Raw genomic sequence first — 6,786 nt, forward strand, 5'->3', positions numbered from 1 at the left:
TTCACTGCAAGAACATGTGTCAGTTTTCCTTACCCCATCTTTTCCTTGATGTATAAAGAACTGAGAAGTCAGATCCAGTGTGAAGGTACCCATTCTCTAACCTCTTCCCTTCCATTTTCCTGTTCTACATTTAACTTCACCTATTTACTTCCCATGCCTGTGTTGTGATAAGTTAACTCTGTAGCCCCCCATCACACTTATCAGCTGGGTCACCACATACATGGTGTTCCTTCCACAAGCAGGCTCATATTTGCTGTCTGTACTTCCAACCTCCTTATGCAAAAGTGACCTACTCTAAGCTCCCAACTCTACAAATAAATTTAAAATGCCACGTGTGGCTAGGAAAAGACTTACCAGGCTCGTCATTTTACACTCCAGCCTTGTTAGTCAATAATGTGCATTGTCCTTACCCACATAGCATAGGATAAGGCAACCAGTGAACCTAGTTAAGAGATAATGTACTTTCAAATAAAATAAATATTATAACCTTTCTGAAAATTTATTTTTGACTGATGCATAAAACATGAAGATGTTTATATGGAGGGGGTATTTGTATTATTTTGAAGTGTGCATATGTGTCATAATATTTATGTGATATATTACATATATATATTTAAGTCAGGTTAAACTTGTTGCCTTATACATTTATATTTTTACAGTAAAACTTATAAAACGCCTTCATTTCGCTTTTTGAAATGTCCAGCACAGCATTACCACCTCTGGTCACCCTCTGTGCAGAAGGCCTCTTACGCTGACTGTAACTTATTGCCCATTGGCCAGCTTTTCCCCATCTCTCCTATGCTTACATCAAGATTCAGAAGGAATTTTATGCCACATTATGCCAAAAACTGACCTTCACTGTTCATTTTGTAAAAGTTACACTCTCTTGTAGCCAAAAGCATATCCTTTCTCTCTAGATCCAACTTGAGAATTAAAGTTTCAGTATCAAATATTCATCTTCTAGTAAACAGCAGTTTTAATTATACGTAGATACTGTCAACTGTTCGGTTCTTAATATAGGTAGTTTATGCAAAATTAAAAGGCATGCTAGGGTGGGAAGGACTCGTGTTTTCATTTTCAAAGGCATCATCTACATCAAAAACAAAAGCCACTGTTGCATGCATATTCCGGAGAAGGGCTTTGATCATTTTAGAAAGTTATACAAATTCTAGGAAACTATAGAGAACTTCCATTTTCCATATTAAATTGAACCCAGAAGTTGATGTGGGAAAAAACTGCTTTAAATCATAGTTAAATGAATGGTAGGTGTTGTTATCATCAGAAATTCTTGCAGAGTTTGAAAATAGCCAAATTTTTAAAGACTTTCTAGACAAAAAAAAATCAGCTGGGCCTTTAAAATATCACCCCAGGCTCCAGATTTCTCTGCAGTGAAGCTCAAGTCTTTTCCTTTAATTCAGACTGAATGAAATCCTGCTGACCCACTTTCAGATTTACCAGAAGGAAGGTAGCTACATTGCCACCGTCTTTTTCTCTTTAATTTTTATATTACTAATCAGTTGCTACAGAACCAACTGCCCCCAGACTGAGTGGTTTATGGCAACAATATACATTTATTATTGAACCGTCCCTACAGGTCAAGAACTCTGTGCAGTGTACCTGCCAGGGTCTCACTCAAGATGTGTACTGAGGCTGCAGCCAAGGTCCTGGGGAGCTGGGGCCTTTAGAAATTGCTCACTAGCATGCCCACCTGGCAAGGTCTGAGTTCTTTATAACATTAGAAGCTCTATATGAAGCTACAATGTCCTTAAAACGAGGCAGCTGGCTTTCCTCGGAGGCAGTGAGCCATGACAAAACAAGGCAGCGCCGCAGTATCTTGTGTGACTCAGCCTTGACAGTCACCTAATTTTCAATCGGTTACAGACAGGAACACAATTCAGTGTGTGAGGGAACTGCATAAGGTCAGCAACCACTACTGATACTGTCACGGTAGCGCTGCTCAGCATACTGGAAGATTCTGAAAACCCACGTGTATTTTTTCCCTGGCTGCCAGAACAAAACACTAAAGCATTGGGACTTAGACAACCCCCCAAACCCCACATATGCTGTGATTCTGAAGGCTACAAGTTCAAGATGAACTCCTGGCAGCATTTATTCCCCTGATGCCTCTCCTTGGGCTGTGGAGGGCTTTTTGTTTTGTTTGTTTTGTTCTTTTCTCTTCCTGCCTTCTCCAGGTCTTTCTTGTGTTCCTGTCTGGATCTTAACTTCCCTGTGAGAAAACCTGTTGAACCGGATTGGGGCCTCCCTTAATGTCATTTTAGCTTTCTTTTCTTTGAAGATCTCATCTCATATATAACCACATTCTGAGACACTAAAAACTATGTCTGCAACATGTGAATTGGAAGGATATACAGTTCAATGCACATCAGCCTATTTTCTTCACAATAGATGTCTTCCAGTCTGGGATTTGTAAAACCAAACATTCAGACTCCTATGCAGATTCCACACATCTTTTCACAAATACTAATGAAAATTGAGGATAATAGTACAGAGATGTAATCCCAGAATTTGGGAAGTAGAGGCAGGAGGATTAGTTCAAGGCTAGCCTCAGCTACATAAGGAGTTTGAAGCCAGCCTGAACTACATGGGACCTTGACTCAAAAAATCACACTAACAAAAACTAATATAAAACAAATAAACCCTAATAGTAAACAAGCAACTATTTCAACACTATCTATATAGACGAATTGGTCCAGAGAAAGTTCTGGCAAGTACTTCGGCTTCCTGAGCCCAAACTATGGTTTTTCCATTTGTGATCTTGCCCCTTGTGATAGCCTCAATCTACTCCACACCATGCTGCATGCTCCCCACTCCACTCCAGCTACATCTTACTCCTTCATGCTGCAGGCTTCTTACTATGCAAGACTTATGCCCTGGCCATTTTCTCTGTAGGCATTCTAATGTACACTGCAAGGCTGCCTTATTCTCTGACTCTGAACTCTCTTCAAATCACCTTTCGTCAAAGAGACCTTCCTGTCCATCATTCTATTAGGACCTTCCTCCTCCACCCAGTCATTCTTTGAACCTTCACTGCAGTGTTTCACAGTACAGTCTAAGCTATTACTTGAGTCCTAAATTTATTCTAAGATCCATGATTTGTTCTTTGTAGTATATACCATAGTGCCGCAGTATATAGCACCTAATCAGTATATGTAGGTTGAACAAGTGAGCAAATAGTTACCAATTAAATTAGCTTGGACAGCCTGACTGACAGATGGACCAGAGAAGTAGGATTAAACATGGCGTCTACACTTCATGATTTACATTTTCCAGAGTTTCTGATCACTAATAGGATCCGTTTGTTACTCTGATGATATAATTTCAGTAAATTACTTTAATTACATTGGAAATTACCAGTAAGTGTTTGTTTTCCTTCGATATGGGATGCTGAGATTCATTCAGATATTCCATCTGAATGTTTAATGGTGAAACACACAGAAGGGTGAGAACGGATAAGCTTCCCAGTAATTCTCGATACTGAAGAATTCAGGTTTCTAGAGTTGCAAAGGACCCTCTGTTGAGGCAAACTGCTTCTGGGCATCCTCCTTGAAGGCAAAACATAATCCTTATTGGAGTGGGACAGTACATAACTAGTTTTGAGTTTATTATATGCTTCATGACTTCCTCATGTGTTGAAAATGTATGTTTATTTTACCAGAAAAGCATATTGTCTGTCTGTGATATAAAATGATCTCAAGTAGTAGTAGCTATAGAGAATAGATATCCCAGCAACTTTCTATGGTCTGCAGCATAGTAAGTTAACAGACGTAACACAAAAGTACTTCCAGTGATACACAGATTATCTGCCCTAGTCTCAATTTGTTGACTCCTTTGTGCTTGGAAATACATCTTGATTGAGAGTTGGACCACCTGAGTTTTAGAGTTGGCTACACAACCATTTTAATGTGCAGACTGTGATCAATATTTAAATGTTCCAGGTATCAGCTTCTTATCTCACAAACTGAGGTGAGAAGGTTCAACTTATGCTGTGTCTTCCCACCACAAGGGCCTATCATTTACCTCTTGTCTTCACTCCTCCTTTCTACACTAGATTTGCCAAAAGAAATAAAAAGTAGTATATAAATACTATTGTGTAATAACCGTATTCACTTAATAAGATGGCAAGAATGTCTACTTGTGATTCCGATATCCGAGATTGTTTCCCTGATCTCCAGAAACTTTTCTGAGTATGAATCATATTCTCACACTCCAAGTCAGATCCAGGAGATATAAACATACACATACAGAGAATGCACAAGTGTAGATTTAGATGTAGACTGATACATTGTTCAACCTGGAAAAAATTATGCATGCTTTTGCTAAAGAAAGCCACTGGATAACATGAAGATCGCTACATGTTGAAACAGCTTTGTGAGCTGCATAAAAAAATGGGTTCTGTAGTTCTGAGACTTTCCCATCTATAATACTGACCTATGCAAACCCTTCTTATGTTCTTGGATGAAATTCTTTCCTTTGTCTGAACAAGAGGATGACAGTATGAAAGTAGTTCTTAAGTAGGCGCAATATGACCCAAGCAATTTTCCAGACCATATCTCTTAGAAATACTTCTGTCTGGGAATCTCATAGTCTTCTATTATACCAGCATTTTATTTCAGAAAACCTGGCTCATTTTCATACAAAATGGCTGGGTAAAAACATGTGGATAAGAAAAATAAGAAGTGCAGATTTTATATTTTTATTTACTAGATCGTCTGGAAGATAAATTTCATACTATAAATATGGGTATTTCTGATGATTCTTAATATTTTCTTTTCAATTTGGCAGCATTTTGATAAAGAAATGAACACACCCCAAGCAAAAGTCAGAAAATATACAAAAGATGACTGGCAGATTTTTATCCTTTATATTCCACATAGGAGGGGTTGGCTATATCTATCAAACTGCTGAACGCCCATTGCAATAAGCGTTTAGCTGAAATTCACATTTTGAAAAGCAACTCCTTTTCTGTTTCTGCCATGCCTCTCGGTGTATTCCTGTGAAATGATAAGCAGCCGGGCACTCAGGTGTTAGGTCACTCCTTTTACTATTTTACTCTCAGCGAGCCTGCTTTTAGTCTATCTCACACACTTCACAAACAATGCCTGCCGAAGACGATGCCCGAGTTTTCAGGGACTGTCTGCTTTCCTCCCTCCTCTGTATGCTCCATCATTATCCCACTGAGTCAATCACAATTTTCCCTTCCTCTTGTAGGGGCTATCATGTCCCCTTACCTTATTTGGTGGCACTCTTGTTTAGTTGTGACTGTCTCCTCAGACCTCACTTCTCAGGTTCCCCACAGTGAAGAAAAAGAACAAAAACAACTCCTCTTTCTTCATCCTATTCCTAAGAACACCCTCTTTCTGTATTCTCCATGATTAAATACTGTCAGTATGAAGGTGGATACAATACATAATTTACTGGCAAGGACCATTTATTTGTTAAAGAGACTTTACAAATCCAATGCGTTTCTAAGTGATAGAACTTTAAACAATGAGACCATGTGAAGGTAGCCAAGAAAAAGGAGGGATGTTATCATGGGTACGGATGCTTCACCATCACGATATCTTTAAATTGCCCTGCGCAATCATCTTTCTTCTAGAGGAGGCATTTAGGATTTCCCGTCTTCCCAATGCTCTTCAACAGTATTGATGTTACTTTTGAATAACACCTTTAGAAGCATTCTAGCCCTTGTTCTAGGAATATTGTCATTGATATAGCCTTCTACCAAGTGAACTTGTGGCCAAGAAAACACAACGCAATGGGATCCCAAATATCTTGGGCTGAATTATTGAAGTGTGACTTCATCAGAGCAAACACATCCCTGCTGAGATGGTATTTTCATCCTTCTTCCCTTGAAAATAAAAGAATAACAGCAGCAAAAAAAAAAAAACCACCAAATATGGAATATTTAACATTTCACATGGTGAAATTTAGCTTTAATCCATTTTTTATTGACTGTACTTCCCTCAGTAGAAGAACAGAACAGCTTTGCTAACATAATTATTGATAGGCTTTGCAAAGTTTTCCACAGATAAACAGTTGAAAACACATAGCTCTTCCAATTTTAACATTTAGAGCATTTTTGAATGCTTACAAATATCGCTGATTTCACTATAGTTCAATATTCTACAGAAAAGTATGCAGTCACACTTTTCCATGAATTTGCAACTCAAACATTACAAAGGAAGGGCTGGGGAGATGATGGCTTGGTCAGTAAAGTGACTGCTGCACAAGCATTAGGAACTGAGTTCAAATCCACTGTCCCACACAAGAAGACTGCCATGGTGCTATGCTACTCTAATCCAGAGATGTAACAAGTGAGTCCTCTGAGCTCATTGGCCCATCAGTCTGGCCTAATTGGTGAGCTCTAGATTTAGTGAGAGATCTTGTTAGCACTGGTCCCCACACACACTTACAGATACACAAAGTTATGAGTTTTTTTTTTTAAATGTTAGCAAACCTTTTGAAGCAAAACAACATTTCATCATCAAAAGTTATGAGCCAACAAATGATTCAAGCTGGTTTTCACCTGAAAACCTCCTTTCCTATGGTCTAGCTGCCATGTACCAGAAAACACTATGCAAACTGGCAAGAGAGGGAAGAAGTTAAACAGTCCTACCTAGATGCAACATCTATGAAGATCGACAATTACCAGCATGGCACTATATCCATGAAGGCAGCACTCACATGTAGAGGGTAAACAACAGCTATCCAGTTGAACTTAAGGCCCATTCAACAGGAGGGAAATTATGTATGATACTGGAAATC

The sequence above is a fragment of the Peromyscus eremicus genome, chromosome 1 (genome assembly GCF_949786415.1).
Source record: "Peromyscus eremicus chromosome 1, PerEre_H2_v1, whole genome shotgun sequence".
In the NCBI taxonomy this organism is placed as follows: domain Eukaryota; kingdom Metazoa; phylum Chordata; class Mammalia; order Rodentia; family Cricetidae; genus Peromyscus; species Peromyscus eremicus.